Here is a 17,199-nt window from a genome sequence, read left to right as displayed (position 1 = left end):
AAACGCATAGTACAGGTGGGTCGACCACTGGATGAGGAAGGCATCCGCTATCGACCCCGGCTCCCTGCCCTGAAAGGAGCAGAACGCTTGGCACTTCCTGTTCCCCTTGGACGCAAAGAGGTCCACCCGGGGATAACCCCACCTCCGGAAAACGGAGAGAGCGACGTCCGGGCGAAGGGACCACTCGTGTGACAGGAAGGATCTGCTCAATCGATCCGCCAGCGTGTTCCGTACTCCGGGAAGGAAGGAAGCCCTGAGGTGAATGGAGTGGGCTACGCAAAAGTCCCAGAGTCGTATCGCCTCGAGGCACAGGGAGGAGGACCTGGTGCCGCCCTGCTTGTTGATATAATACATGGTCGTCGTGTTGTCCGTGAACACGGCTACACAACGACCCTGAAGCTGATGACAAAACGTTTGGCAAGCAAGGCGGACCGCTCTCAACTCCCTCATGTTGATGTGTAGCCCCACCTCCTCCTGGGACCATAGGCCCTGCGTCCGCAGGGTCCCTAGGTGGGCCCCCCAGCCTAGATCTGAGGCATCCGTTGTCAGGGATACCGAGGGCTGAGACGGGTGAAAGGGAAGACCCGCACACAATACGGACTGGTCCAACCACCAGCCGAGGGAATCTAAGACCTTCTGGGGGACTGTGATTAACATGTCTAGCGGTTGCCTTGGCCTGTAATGACTGATAAGCCACAGCTGGAGAGGCCTCATGCGGAGCCGAGCGTAGTCGGTCACAAAAGTGCACGCCGCCATGTGGCCTAACAGGGTTAGACATGTCCTCACTGACGTCAACGGGGCTGACCGCAAGCGTTGAACGATCGCCGCCATGGTCTGGAACCGCTGCCGAGGCAGCGAGGCCCTGCCCACAGTGGCGTCCAGGACGGCCCCGATAAATTCCACCTTCTGAGTGGGCCTCAGGGTGGACTTGTCTGTGTTTATCAAGAGGCCCAGACTCGCAAACATGCCGGTGATCACGCGGACATGGCTGTACACCTGCTGTTCCGACGTGCCCCGAATCAACCAATCGTCCAGATAAGGGAACACGTGGACACGGTTGCGCCGAAGATGCGCCACGACAACTGCCATGCATTTTGTAAACACCCTCGGGGCCGTGGACAGGCCAAACGGGAGGACCGCAAATTGATAATGACGAGCCCCCACAACGAAGCGGAGGAAGCGTCTGTGGCGTGGCCAAATGGCAACGTGGAAATACGCGTCCTGCATGTCGAGGGCGGCGTACCAGTCTCCCGGATCCAGGGATGGAATGATGGTCCCCAGGGATACCATGCGGAACTTCAACTTCACGAGGTATTTGTTGAGCTCTCGCAGGTCGAGGATAGGCCTGAGGCCCCCCTTGGCCTTGGGGATCAGAAAATAGCGGGAATAAAACCCCTTGCCTTTCTCGTTTTCGGGAACCGCCTCTATAGCTCCTTTGCTGAGGAGCGTCCGCACCTCCTGCCGAAGGAATTGCTCGTGAGAGGGGTCCCTGAAGAGGGACGAGGAAGGAGGGCGGGAAGGAGGAAACGAAACAAACTGCAGGCGGTACCCCGTCTGCACCACGCTTAAGACCCAGCGGTCCGATGTTATTTGGGACCACGCCGGGAGGAAAAACGAAAGGCGGTTGGAAAACGGGGGGGAAGGATCCATAGGGGAAACTGTTACTGCGCCCTCGAGCGCACCTTCAAAATGAAGGCTTAGGACCAGGCGGGGGTTTTGAGGAGCCTTGGTTCTGCCCCCCTTGGTTCCCCGACTGCCTGCGCCTCCCGTTCCTGCCGCGGCGCCTGTAAAGGTCCTGCCGCTGGCGGAACTGGGAAAACGGCCGACGGTGCTGCTGTTGTTGCGGCCTAAAGGGTCTACGCTGTGTCACGGGGGTGTGCATCCCGAGGGACCGCGCAATGACCCGGTTGTCCTTTAAACTCTTAAGTCTAGGGTCTGTCTTATCGGAAAACAGGCCCTGGCCTTCGAAAGGAAGGTCCTGTATCGTGTGCTGGAGCTCTGGCGGAAGGCCGGAAACCTGCAGCCAGGAGATGCGACGCATCGTAACTCCTGACGCGAGGGTACGGGCAGCCGAGTCCGCAGCGTCCAAGGAGGCTTGTAAGGCCGTGCGCGCGACCTTCTTGCCTTCGTCCAGGATGGCCGTAAACTCTTGGCGAGCATCCTGTGGCAGCAGCTCCTTAAATTTGTCCACTGCCACCCAGGAGTTAAAGGCGTATCTGCTCAGCAGGGCCTGCTGGTTAGAGACCCTGAGCTGCAGCGCCCCAGCCGAATACACCTTACGGCCAAGGAGGTCCATCCGCCTGGCTTCTCTGGATTTGGGGGCCGGAGCCTCCTGGCCGTGACGCTCCCTATCGTTCACCGATTGCACTACCAGTGAACCGGGAGTCGGGTGAACATGTAAATATTCGTACCCCTTAGAAGGGGCCATGTACTTCCTCTCGACTCCTTTTGCTGTCGGAGGGATGGAGGCCGGGGACTGCCAGATAGTATTGGCATTGGCCTGGATGGTCCGTATGAACGGCAGGGCGACCCTGGTGGGAGCATCGGAAGAGAGGATGGTGACAATTGGGTCCTCTATCTCCGAGACCTCCTCTGCTTGCAGACTCAGGTTTTGAGCCAATCGCCTGAGGAGGTCCTGGTGCGCCCTGAGATCCAGCGGGGGGGGACTGTTGGAGGAGGTACCCGCCACCGCCTCATCCGGGGAGGAGGATGATGAGACCCCAGGCACAATAGTGTCCAACTGAGGGTCTTCCTCAGCCCTCGCCTCTGTCTCCGGAGCCACAGCGGAGTCCTGCTGTTTGGACCCTTCGTCCCCTTCCGGGGAGGGAGGGGGGCGAGACAAAGAGGCTTCAGGGGCCCTACGCTCCGCAGTCGCCGGCCTAGCAGGGAGCTGCTGGGGGCCCTGGGCCTGATGGTACGCCCAGGGTGTCCAGAATCCCCACTGTTGTGGGCCTTGGTCCTGCAGCGGCGGATCAGCAAACAGCGCCGCCTGCCGGTCGGTGCCCAGCGCATAGCCGCTGTCCGTCTGGGAGGATACGGACGGCTGCCTCGAGGGCCACGGCGGGGCCGACCCTGGAGGGTACGGGTCTGCGCGGGCCGGCACGGAGGATCGTCTCGGTGCCGGGGACCGGTGCCGGGAGTCATATCGGTGCCGGGATCGGGACCGGGACCGGGATCTGTCACGGTGCCGGGCGCCGCTTCGGTACCGGGCGCCGCTTCGGTGCCGGGACCTACTACCAGCTCGGTGCCGGGAGATCGACCGGGACCGGGACCTGCCACCAGCTCGGTGCCGGGAGGTCGACCGGGACCTGCCACCAGCTCGGTGCCGGGAGGTCGAGCGAGACCGGGACCGGGACCGGGACCTGCCACCAGCTCGGTGCCGGGAGGTCGACCGGTGCGGTGAGTAGCGTCGGGACCTGCTCCTGGAGTCGCGGTGCCGGTGACGCCGACTGGAGCCTGACCGCGACCGTCTCGATGCCGACCGTTGCCGCGAGTGCGACCGGTATCGCTGAGGGGAGCGGTGCCGGGACTGCGAGCGGCGTCGGGATCTGGAGCGCCCAAGACGTCGGGACCTGGATGGCGAACGACTGTCTCTGGGCGGCGCCGACAGCATGGGCTTGCCTCTGGACACAACCCGCACCGGAGGTACCGGGGGTGGCAGCCGAGTGGGCTCAGTCAGGGCAATAAGGTCCCGAGCCGAGGCGAAGGTCTCCGGAGTGGATGGGACCACTATCTCAACCCCAGATCTCATGGGGGAGCTCGGCGGCACCGGACTCAACGGACCCGCCGGGCCCGGAGTCAACGGTGCCGACGGTGCCGGCGGTGCCGCGGCCGATGTTGAGGCCGGGCGCTCAAGCCGGGTCTGCCTGGCCGGAGTATTAGACTTCGACGGCCTAGGCTCTGATTCCGGTGCCGGAGAAGGTCGGTGCCGGGGAGTCTTCTCGGTGCCGGAGCGATCCGGTGCCGGTGCCGAAACCACGGTCTGCGAAGTCGACGGGTCAAGTGCCGCCTCCATTAGGAGAGTTCGGAGCCTCTGATCCCTCTCCTTTTTTGTCCTCGGCTTAAAAGCCTTACAGATGCGGCACTTGTCAGATCTGTGCGATTCCCCGAGGCACTTCAGGCACGCTTCGTGGGGATCGCTGGTAGGCATGGGCTTCTTGCAGGCCGCACACTGCTTGAAGCCTGGCGAAACAGGCATGAGCCTGGCGCCCGGTGCCGGGAAGGGCTAAGCCCCCGGCAAGGAACTACTTAACAGCTATTTACTAAACTATCTACTTAACAATACTAATTAACAACTATATAGAACTAGAGATAAGCGATAAACAAGCGATAGAAACTAGGAGAGCTAGGGACGTGGAGGACAGCTATGCCGCGCTCCACAGTTCCAACGACCGACACGGCGGTAAGAAGGAACTGAGGAGCGGGCGGGCCGGCAGGGATATATATTGGGCGCCATGGCGGCGCCACTCCAGGGGGCGACCTGCCGGCCCACTGGAGTTGCTGGGGTAAAAAGTTTCCGACGAACGTGCACGCGCGGCGCGCACACCTAACTGGAATGGATGTGAGCAATCACTCGAAGAAGAATGTCCATTTTTAGACTAAAAAAATCCAATGTTTAATTCTGGTGTGTGTCTCTTTATTTTTATCTGGAATTGACCTCAGAAAACTTCCCATCAAAAATAAAGTTGATATGTCTCCAGAAAACAATTCAGCTTTGACAAAACAGCAGTGTCTGATGAAAACCCATTTAGTCGAAAATGTTCCATCCATCTCTAATTTGGATTTGTCTTGTTAGTTCAGACCAACCTTTAATGTTTAGTATGCTTATGGGGGGAGAGAGGTTCAGGACTCAGATTAATAGTCTGTCATAATCCTTCAGTGAAACATAATTTCTCTTTGAAACTCCAAATAAACAAGGAAATGAAATTGTATATAAAGCACCAACATTATAATAACATTCATTTTTGACAAAATCCATCAACAATCAGGGCAGCTAGAGTGAACATTGACATTCTGCTCGACTGTGCCAGGCACAGTTCATTGCCTAAATTAAAGATGGGATGTCAGCCTAAATTTTCAATATGCTGGATTTTATCACATAATATAATAGTGTAATATTGATATTGTTTTCTATTTCACTTCAGGTTTGCAGGTTTAAAAAGTCTGTGGGAGCAATAAGACATGCAAAGCATGTATTAGGATGAAATGATGCTATACTTCAACTACATTTTTTGGCATTATAACAACCTGTCTGCAGCAAGATGACCTGTGCAGCAAGCTCAGTGTCAGTCTTTCAACAGTCAATTAAAGTTGAACTCAAAATGTGGCTATTTTCACCTTTACATTTGCAAATAAACACAGAAAAGTAATCACTTGGGTTGTTCACAGCACTTAAGCATGGACCTACACTCATCCCCCATGGTTTTGGTTTAGGACAGAGGAAGTCCTTTTCTATCCTTAGAGCCTTGGAAATCCACAGATACCTGCTTTGTATCCATGGACCATTTTTGCATATCACGGGCAGATGCGGATCCAAATTTTAGATGGAAAGCCCTGCAAATCTGCAGATATCTGCTTTATATCTGCAGATCATTTTTGCAGATCATGGAAAGAATGCAGATATACATTTTGTATAAGCGCAGGGCTCTCCTATCTCAGCATTCCTCTAAGGTGAAGCAGGCAAGCTTGTGGGCCCTTCTAGATCCCTGAAAGACTAAGACTTGTTACTCCAACCTGACTGGTTTTCCTAAGCAAGGAGGTATCAGGGTGCTGACATGTCTAGCAGTAGGCAGCAAAAGATTAATAGACCCCCATCACAGCCATGCTTTGACACTGGAGAGGCAGCAATGACCCAACACATTCACCACATGAGTTTATGATTATGGTTCTGTACAAACTTTGTCAGGAGCTTGCAAAAATACTAATGAGTACTATTCAGTTGCTGTCTCCATCTAAAGTGATCCTTTACTTTTCATTAGAGCAGGGCAAAACGTTAATATCAAGTTTTAAATTAACTCAAACTGGTCTTGATGCCAAATGTCCGTATATGCTAAAAAGGTGTTTTCATAACAGAGAAGTCATGCATCTGACGAAGTGGGTATTCACCCACGAAAGCTCATGCTCCAAAAAGTCTGTTAGTCTATAAGGTGCCACAGGATTCTTTGCTGCTTTTAGAGAAGTCTGTGAACACTATTTTACACCCACGTACACAAGTTTGCATCCTTGCTACAAACAGCCAATCCTTACCATCCCCAACAATTCCCTGGTACCTCTGTGAGCTTATTCTGTCTTTGAGGAAATTGAGTGGCATCATCTTCAGATCTTTGGGGACCAGAGAGGGGCAGTTTCCCTCATATTCTACATCCCTGGAGCCACAAGTCTGGGCCACTGGTATGGTAGTATGGAGGGCAATAATAATAAAATGCATTGAACTTACAGGGCTCAGATCCAACACCCACTGAAGCCAATAGGGGTTGATTCAGGCCCATGCAATGTTTTTCATCCATAGATTTCAATCACAGAAGTACCACCACCACCAATCCTTTTAAAAGAAGCAAGAAGGTGAAGCCATTCCTCCATTGGATGCACTAAGCTTCAACGCTACGTATCACAATAGGTAAGGAATGATTTAAGGTTTCCTTAGCAAATGCAAGCTAGAACTCAAAGTCTGTTAATGTAGATGAGTGAAGCCTCTCCGGTGTAAATGAGTTAAATATTTAAGGTTACAGTACAAGATTAGATGAATATGAGATTTAAATACAGATGATTTTGAAGATACCCCTTCAATAGTTTCTGTCAGTGATAAACCCGATATTGAAGTTCACCACTATAAAAATCCAGATTGAAATAATCTGAGTGGTTTTACTATAATACTCTTTTGAACTGCCATTATGTCAGATATCAGAACAGTAAATGATCAAACTTTTCTATCAACAAAAATAAAGAATTTTTTAGCAGGATTTTTGCAAACACAGATGATTTTAAATAAATATCAGAGAATTTTAGTGATAAATGCAAGTGTAACCCATGATAACACAGTGGGACTCAATGTCTCCCTCTAGTAGCTAAACTTTGTATAGAAGTTCATGAGGCTGCTACTACCTCTGAGCTAATGGTGTTAGTCCAGGGGTTCCAGACAATGACCACTCAAGGGGTGATGGTGGTATAAAAATATTGGAACAGACCAACTGATTAAGAAAGTCTGTAGAGCTCATCCAGTCAGGTAACAGGAAAGTATATTTTGACTTTTGTTTCTAATAAAGCAAATTGGAACCTCCATGCTCCATCCAGATGCCTGTGTTGCGTCCCTCGCCTTCACTTCACCACCTCATGGACAGAAAGTGAGGCCATGTGGGGAACTAGCATCTTGTGTTTCTGCTCCTTTTAGCAGGACCAATGCTCTCTCCAGCTGTTAAAAAACACTAATCATAACTATAACCAGCTCTTGGCAAAAAATTGTCTTGTAATATCTAAAATGCCAGTGCAGATACTTCCTTTATTTTGGCCACCTTTATTCCTCTTACTCTTACAGAGCCTTATCATTAAACTTCTGTAAAGAAACCATCATGATTCCACATTGCTGTAGGTTGAGACCCTAATGTAATGCAAAGTAAACTGAACATAAACTCCTTGGGCCTGACTCATTGGTCCATAAAGTTAGTTATAGAGTAGAGAATCAAGCCCCTTTTGTGCAAAAAATTATTTTATGTGCTGAAAACAGTATTGCTTTTTTCCCCCCTCAGAAGTAAAATATTCCAGGTAATTATGTATGAAAGAATTCTTCTCTAACTACCAGCTATTAGCAATGGCATGACTTCTGCAAAATGAGGTATCTACATTAACAAGAGGTGATATTCTCTCTAAATACATCTCTACCCCCATATAACACTGTCCTCTGGGGCCAAAAAAATCTTACTGCATTACAGGTGAAACTGCATTATATCGAACTTGCTTTGATCTGCAAGAGTGCGCAGCCTTGCCCCACCCCAGAGAGCTGCTTTACCTTGCTATATCCGAATTCGTGTTATATTGGGATATGTTATATCGGAGTAGGGGTGTATATGTAATATTCTTTAAAAAGGGAGTTTCTAAATTCCTCCACTTTATCATCTAATCTACCTCATGCATCTATCTAGATATCGCTACAATATTCATCACCATGGTGTCTGAGTGCATCTATCCATTCAACTTTCCCTGAAATAAGTGCTTGACTTTGTAGACATCAAATGATAGTACAATTTTGCTGGAAAAAGAGATGAGGTTTTCTAATAGTAAGCAGAAACAAAATGGATAAAATAAAAGCCTTTATTTTACATGAATCAGATTATAGAAGCTTAGCAGAATGAAAGATTTGTCTGGATCTATATCTATATTTAACAGTACATAAAGAAAACAAAAGTACAACCTATACTATGAGGTGCCAAACATATCCAGGTACAACTTTCCATAATACAACATTATTATTACCATCTGCATGGCTTTCAATTTTCTTTATACATAAGATTGAATAGGTTGTCAAAGACGGGTATACGAGTTTGTTCCTTTTAATTTGTTGTTGTTGTTTGTTGCTTGGACTGTACGCATCTGGCAATGGGAAATGCAAGTGATCTCATGCCCACTTTTGCAATGAAGGCATACAGGAAAAAGCTGACCTTTCTCACAGTTCAAGTGGATTCATTGAGCCTTTAGTTAGACTTTAAATCTATGCTTCAGTTTTTCAGTTTGCATGATCCTAAGCCTCTCATCTCTTGACGATTTTTGTGCAGTGCACTTTTTACTCTGAGGCTAGGAAAGCAGCCATTCAGACATGTTTTTACCAATGGGAATCACTGATGCTGTCCACAAAGACCATGGAAATATTTACGTTGCAGATCATCTCTTTAGACATAGATTCAACTAATAGAAATAAATATCCTTTCCTGGATCATTGTGGATCAAGCAGAAATATATTAAGCCTGCTTTTCAGGCTGGAATATGTTTTCATTTCTATATATATTTCCACGTAATGTTATTTTATATTACTTATGCTTCAGTCTGCTGAAGCTATTAATTAGCAGCACAGTTTAGTGGAGTCAAACGTGTTGCTATCACCTTTCAGAATCTAACACTGTATCAATGAAGTGGAAAGTTGTTCCTGAAACCTAATAGTTTCACCTTTACTTATCTTAATTTAATTATCTTTCATTTTTGTCCTCACAGACAGATATCTTCACCCTCTTTATCTCCTCTCTTCTTAAAAAAAAAATAGGGCCAAATCCTGTCTCCTCTTCATGACCTAATGGAAACTGTGTTGTTCCAATAGGGAGTAGAATTTGGGGACCTTCTATGTAAGGACCTCATGAGCTATGGACCTTTTATAAGACCTACACCATAGCAGACAAGACATTGGCAAATAGAGCAGTGCTGGCCAGGTGAAGGATGGGGTATGGCTGGTGGATTACATTGCTTTATGCTGAGCTGGAAGGTGTTTAGATACCGCACCATAGCGATGGCTGTTGTATAAAAACTTGAAAAAGATAGAGTGATTAAAACAAGCAATTTATAACATTTACAAAATTATTTTAAAAAGTAGTTCAGGGTCAGATTTTCAAGGTAGTTTGGTGCCTAAATAATGAGCTGAAGTTTTCAAAAGTGCCCACTGAAATTAATGTAATTTGGGTACCTCAGGACTTCTGAAAATCCAACTGAAAATCTGTATCCTTGGGTGCCTAAATATCTTTAAAAATCTGGTTATACATCTCTTAGAAAGTCAGTGGGATTTAGGCTCCTAAACAGCTATGTGACTTTTGAAAATGGGATATAGGCTTTCAAGTCAGTCAGTCACTTTTGAAAATTTTACTCTGAGTCCCTTATTACCCCAAATTTTACAGGTGGTGGAGATAGTGACTGAGTTTGGCTCATTAAATAAGCAGGCCTGAATCACAAAGTTCTGATTTGGATCTCAAAGTTTGGGTGAGTATGATGCGGCCTACAGGCCCACACTGAATGAGGGCTGGGAGGAGAACAAGATGACCAGATAGCAAGTGAGAAATAACGGGACTTTTTTTTCCCCCAGGGACGTATAGTTGCCTTTATAGGACAAAGCCCCTACAATGGGAACATCTGATCACCCTAAGAGCAATACTGGACTAGGGAGGCTTTGCACTTCAATAGATGCAGGGCATGTTTCCAGTGAACGAACAGTTTAAAAAGATACTGGTAGTCCAGGAAAAGCGGGGAATGGGCTGCATGTGGCACCAGGAAGCAAGGTTGATACTGAGAGATGCCTCGGGAGTGGAAACAACTTTCTGAAGGCTGGTTTAGCAGCAGTGACTTGAACTCTCCCCCTCTAGCAGTGCTGGAACAATTTGTATAGTTTGTGTGGTGTCATGGGGAGGGCTGAAAGCCATCAAACCAAACGGTAAACTCTGTTTATCATGGAAACCACTTCACACCAGGGGGTACGGCAGCACTCCAGCATTCCTAGTTTCAGCACCTCTTTCCTCCTTTCTCCTTTGGGAGCTGAAAGCCCTAAAAAGAGAGACCAAGGGACGTTTTCTAAGCCAGTAACTATGCCCCAAGCTGAGGAGCACCAGATTGCTGGGAAAACATAATTTGAGGTATTTCAATAACTGGGCAGGACGTTTTGCTAAATTTTTAGGGCCCTGGGTTGGGACCAAGTAGAGTGGATGGATATGGCTCCCCCTACATTGCCCTCCCAACCCCCAGAGTGATAGAACCTCTGGAGATGCAATCAGAGCACATGGGCTGATTGAGGCCACAGCTGGGACCCCATTCTGAACATCTATGATGGCAGAGACCATAACACCACAACCTGAACACTGTCTAGCTGGTCATTGGACCTTCCCGGTACAGGTAGTTTCACTACAGGTTTCTTGTGTCGTTCAAACATCACATTCAAGTTTAAGGGTTGGATGTGGATGCTAGAGTTCAAACCCCTTTCCAATTTAGCCCATTTAAATGCATTGTAAATGTGCCTTATAGTTATCAAATACAAGAGGTGACAGACAGGTGTGCAAGTCTCTTGAAGAGAATGGCTTTTTAATGAATAATTGAAAATACATTTGTGAGTCCTTATTGTGTGTCTGCTTTTGGTACATGAGCAGGAGGAGCTCAGGACAAACAGGGAGACTCAAGCAGAGGTCAAAGAACCAGATACCACATTAAAAGTCACTTAAGAACATGGTCTGCACTAATAATTTATAAATCTACTGAAGAGATCTTGCTAATAGAACTAGAGCTCCAGCCCCATTCTGTGAAATTGGGTTAGTGGAATCCCAGGTAGCCCTGGAATGCTCTTGCCAGCCTAATCTTCTTAGTATCTCAAACAAGTCTGTTAGTGTGCATTCAAAACTTCGCTTTCATGCTAATTATTTACTGCTTTCTGTGTTATAGGCTTATTTAATATGCTATAAATCTTAGTCAAAGTTTAAGGCTGCCTGTTGAGAATTAGCAAAGGCAAACACTAAATAGGAATGCCCACTATTAACTCAAACATAATTGAATGTTAAAGCATGTGTGGGCTATGCTGGAGAATAAAATAAAATAAAAATAGCAACAAATACATTTTATCAATTCAGCTGAGCCTATAGCTTCAGAGCCTATAGGATCTGATCTCCTAGTGATCTATCCTCTCAAGATGTTTGTAAAAAACCTGCCTACATTCTGCTACTTGAGGTGATAGCTCTTAATGAAGAGCTTACTATTATGACAAGATAATAGGTACTGGATTTAATATGAGGGATATGGGGGGAGTGTTACACTTTAAATTCTTCTCAAAATAAACTGGTCCAGATTCATGTAATTTCACTAGTCTATATCACTGTTTAGCTTAGGTAAAAATGCCTCTGGAACATACAGTGAACCTGGAGCCATTCAAATAAGTTCTGCCTAAATAATTACAAATCTAGTGCAGAAACACTCTTCTCCATTTTAAATAGCCTCCCGCCATCACTCAAATGCATACTGATATGATATCAAGTGTCAGGGGGTAGCTGTGTTAGTCTGTATCCACAAAAATAACAAGGAGTCCAATGTCACCTTAAAGACTAAGACTAACAGATTTATTTATAGGCCTCAGCTTTGCCTCTCCTGGAATTGACACCTCCTCATCTATTATTGGGAGTGGACTACATCCACCCTGATTGAATTGGCCCTGCTAACACTGGTTCTCCACTTGTGACATACTCCCTTCTCTTCATGTGTCATTATATAATGCCTGCATTTGTAACTTTCACTTCAGGCATCTGAAGAAGTGGGGTTTTTTACCCACAAAAGCTTATGCCCAAATAAATCTGTTCATCTTTAAGGTGTCACCGGACTGATATGATATGTACATACTGGAGCAGGAGAGCTAACACAGCTATAGTTAAGGAAGGATTCCTGAGCATTTCCAATCTGATCAGTGAAATCTGAAGAACTGGCTCCCTACTGGGTCCTCGGTGGCACTTCGGCAGCAGGTGTGTGTGTGTGTGTCTTCACTTGCTCTGGGTTTTCGGTGGCATTTTGGAGGCAGGTCCTTCACCTACAGCGAGAGAAGACCCCCACCCCTTCCTCGCTGCCGAAGTGCTGCCAAAGACCTGGTAGGGAACTGCATGGTGAGTACAGTACAAGCCAGATTGAGTGAGCCCTGCATCAGAATACCCCCTAGCTGAGAGCCTCAGGCCCTTTAAATTGCCCCCTGGGGAAGCTGGGCCACCTCTTTAGCAACTGGTTCAAACTGGTGCGAACCGACTCCAGCTCACCACTGGTTTTGATTTTACTGAGTCATGAGCATTTGAATATACATGTCATTATTTCTTTGGCACTTTTGGAACACTCGGACTGAAAGGAGGACAAGTTTCACATCTGTAAGGAATGCTCAGCTCTCTGCACGTGCAAAGCACTAAAGCTTAGCTTCACAAAGGTGCTCAAGCAGTGTGATGCCTCACTTTTAGGCATCTAGAAAATCACAGGAACACACTGCGATTCACAAACACCTAGGCGCCCTATATAATGACTGGCGAGAGAGAGGCACTTTAAAGATACATACACATCACACACTCCTTTCAGCCGCATGTAGAGTACATACACAACGCACTTCCCTAGCATGGGTATAAATAGCAGTGTAGACAGTGATGTGCTGTTTAGTCAAATAAAGACATGCCAGTACCTTAGGGTACGTACCCTACACATCCAAGTAGCGCTTTCTCCATCTACACGTCTATTTTTAGCAGGGTAAAGCCCCACTGTCTCCATGCTACTGGAGTCTTTCCCCAATGCAGGGAAGGGCTCCATCAGCGGAGAAAGGCTTTGGCAGAAGGGAGGGAGTGGGGAGAGGCTCCAGCACTGTCTGCCTTTCCCCATTCCCTCCCCTCTGCTAGAGCCTTTCACTGCCATGTGCAGCTAAATGCTGCCATGTGGATATAGCCTGCTTTTCAGTGCAGTACATTGCTACACATACCCTACATGCCACAGCCAGTGGTGTGCAGTGTAGACATACCTTTAGATTGTGATCCACAAAAGCCAGCTCGCTAGGTGGCGACCCACCTAAGCTAGCCATTGGGAGATGCTGATGAGAGGGAAGTGTATTAAGCCGTGCCTATGTCCAGGCTGCAGGAGGCACTTACCTCTGCTAGAGAGTCACAGCTGGGAACTCTTTAGACTTAAGTGCCTGTGCCATTTTGGCAAGAATCTAGGAGAGGGGACAGAAAGCCCTGCCTTGTCCTTTAGCGCAGTGGTTAGAGTCCTCACATAGGATGCAGAAGGCCCATGGTTCAAGTTCCCCTCCGCTGGATAAGGAGAGGTTTGACCAGAGATCTGCTTCCTCTCATGTGAAAACCCTAACCACTCAGCTAGGGGGTATTCTGATGCAGGGCTCACTCAGTCTGTCCTGTTGAAGCTGTTCCACTGTGGATAAATAATTTAAGAATCATTTGGACCAGACAGCAAGAGAATAAGAGAGAGCACCACCCTGAGAATGTCTCTATAGCCTGTTGGTCAGAGCACTCACCCAGGAAGTAGGAGATCCAGGATCTAGTCCCCTTGCTCAAATGACTCTTTAAAGTGCAATAACTTTAAGAGAAGAGACTGAGAGTGCCTCACATCAACATATCCCACAGCCCTGTGGTCATAGTACTCATCTGAGAGACGGCACATCCTTTCTCCTTGTCAGGTGGAGGGGGGGACTTGAACAGAGGATCTCCTTTATCCAAGATGCATACCCAAACCTCTGGGCTAAAAGTTAAGAGGGAGGTTACCTTTGAGGCCCAACATGTAACTTAGTCTACATTACCTTCCTTAGTTTGTGAATCTCTCTGTGAGTTAGCTGAGAGATAGGCACCCAGATGCCTAGAGGGAGGCAGAAGTAAGCATGCTCAGAGGCAGAAACATATGTGCCTAGGAAGCTTTTTGTAATGGGGTTAGGGGTAGGAGCATTGTAAAATGGGATCCTACTCCACTCTAAGTTAACTCAGTGGGATGAGAAACAACCCATCTCTCATCATTCTGGCATTACACAGAGGAACAAGCTGGATATGATTCCCCTCCTGTGGGAAGGAGTGAGACACTTGTAACTTCAGGGGACTTCCTTTCTCCTGATCTATCTTATGAGTAGGGCCTTGTCTACTGGATCCCCAGAACACTCTGGGTTTGGTTATAAGGCTGTAACCCAACCATTGTCCCTCTTGAGGGATGTCACAGCTGCTCGTGAAAGTGAGGGACTGATCCTGAAGACTGGAGACTATGGCAAGGGAGTTTCCAAATCTCCTCACCATCCCATCGCAGTACCTCCTCCCCACTCCCCAGTTGCTCCTCTTACACACATTGGGTCTGTCTGTGAGGCACAGGTGCTGGCTTCCTCTGGGACACAGGTGTGCTCAAACACCCTGCTCCGCCCCTGCCCCTTCCTCACCCATCCCTGCCCTCACCATGGAGCACCCATGGAGTTGGCGCCTATGCTGTGAGGTGGATTGCTCCCACTCAGTTACTAGATAGGTTCCCAACATATCCCTAAATGGGATGGTAGCTTTATCTTGAGCTAGACTGTTAAAAGGGGCACACACACAAAACACCAAATCAAGTAAAACAAACATATCTATCTCAGGAACGGCCTACAACCCCACCACCACCCTTTTATATTCTTAGGCCTCCATGTTCCTTTCCACAGAGCAGGAGTGGCCAAACTTACTGACCCTCTTTAGAGCTCTGAGAGCCAGGCACACTTGTCAGGGCTTGGGGCTTCTCCCCTATGGCTGGATGGTGAGGCTAGAGGCTTCAGCCCCATGGGAAGCGCCTGCCAGGACTTGGGCTTCAGCAAGCGGGGATGAAGCCCCTGGACCCCGTCCCTGCTGGGTATAAGTCCCTAGCCCCACCATTCTGCTGCAGGGCAGAAGCCCTGATTCCCCCCAACCCTCCATCTGGTAGGTGAAGGGGGGGCGAGCTGCATTTTAACTGTAAAAGAGCCACATGTGACTCGCGAGCCTCAGTTTGGGCACCTCTGACATAGAGGCTCACAAAGCAGTGACACATCCTTGAAGGATCCTTAAACACATAGTTTCTGAGCCTCATTCTTCAATGACTGCCACAGCATCCCCTGGGCAGGAGATAGGGTCAGGAATGGGTGCCTTTGATTCCTCCCCACACTCCATTCATTTGCCTCCTGCAACAGCAGCACACCTAATGCGGGGTGCCAAGCTGGGATTAGCTACAGGGCCACCTCAGTGAACTGTGAGCTCTCCCACTGTGCCGACCTAGAGCAGAAGGATTAGTTAATGCCTGCTTTTTTTTCTATGATTTTGCTCCTCTCTATGCCATGCAGCAGCAGGGTACATAAGGGAAATATTGCATACAAATTATAACTACTAATAGATAAACCATAGGCCAGACAGACTGACTGAAAGTAGGGATAACTTATAGAGCCACTGTGTAGACTGGAAATCCTAATTTCCTTGCTCATTTATGGTGGAAGAGTTGTATTCAAGAATCCTTACTAAGAATAGAAGATTTAAAGAGTTTTTGATTACAGCAGCATCTGCTAGCAGGCCTAAAGCAATTGCTAGTGACAAGCACTGATTATTTATGTGTGTGTCTGCAGGGGTGCATATACTTACATATTTATAAATTTGAGTCCCCGATATTTCATGTTAAAATGCAGAGGAGTTCAACATTTAGATTTTGGGTGTGACTTAATTTTTTATGGAAACTTCAGGTGTCTATTGATCAAGACAAAGCGAAAGTGAGATGGCTATCTTAAATTTTAATAGCTCACTGTTTTAGAAACCTTTAAAAATAACTTGAAAAGCTGCCTTTTATTTTCCTTTACTTCCTCCTAATTTTCTAATACAGCAGGTATTTAACCTGCCACTGTTCACAGTAAATTTGGAGCAGAGATTCATTGCCGCTTTAGTTTACAGGATACTCCAGGGAAGGCTATTCTCCTTTTTGTTTTTATTGGGCAATAGATCATATGATGATGTGTCACAACTCTGTAGACTATTACTTTGAGCAGACTGAGCAATTATGTCTAATAAAGCAAGGCACCACTCTCATATTGACAGATGATAATCACTCCAGTTAGATTTAGACAGATATGGACATGCCCATTTTAACTGTATTTCCAAACATTATGATCTTTTCTAGTTTAATGACAAATTGACACTAGTTACTGATCAGTACAATCACCTTCACCTGTTCATGTTCATCTGTTCAGCACTACAAAGGATTTAATAGACTTGGAAAAAAAACCTTTTGATTTTAAAATGATGAAAAATAATGGAGAAAACAATTGTGAATAGCTCTCTTTGCAATAGTAAGTGTTGTCCATATGGCCAATAGTGTCATTTAGTTGTGTCCTATTATTCTGCTGCAAACGAGGTAATGTATCCAACTGGTTCAGACAATCTGTAGTAGCATCTTAGGGTAAATTTATTCACATGGTACTTGAGAAATATGGGTATAGCTGATATTAATAGTAATAGATGCTGTGTATATGATGTTTCACTCTATGCTGGAGAATGAATTTGGATTATCACTAAATGACACAATGTTTGTATTTTACCAAGAAGGACACTGATCTGTAATTTTAGTAGGGAAAGTAAAGTCAATATTCCTAGCAGTGGTAAACAATGGTAAACTGAAGTAATGCAGGGCAAACGGATGTAAATTTTTAAGTTTGGCAATATTCAGTCTGCAAATTACTGACTTTATAATAGAAAACATCAA

This window comes from Gopherus evgoodei, chromosome 1 (genome assembly GCF_007399415.2).
Source record: "Gopherus evgoodei ecotype Sinaloan lineage chromosome 1, rGopEvg1_v1.p, whole genome shotgun sequence".
NCBI classification, from domain to species: Eukaryota; Metazoa; Chordata; order Testudines; family Testudinidae; genus Gopherus; species Gopherus evgoodei.
Note: the sequence above shows the minus strand (reverse complement) of the source record.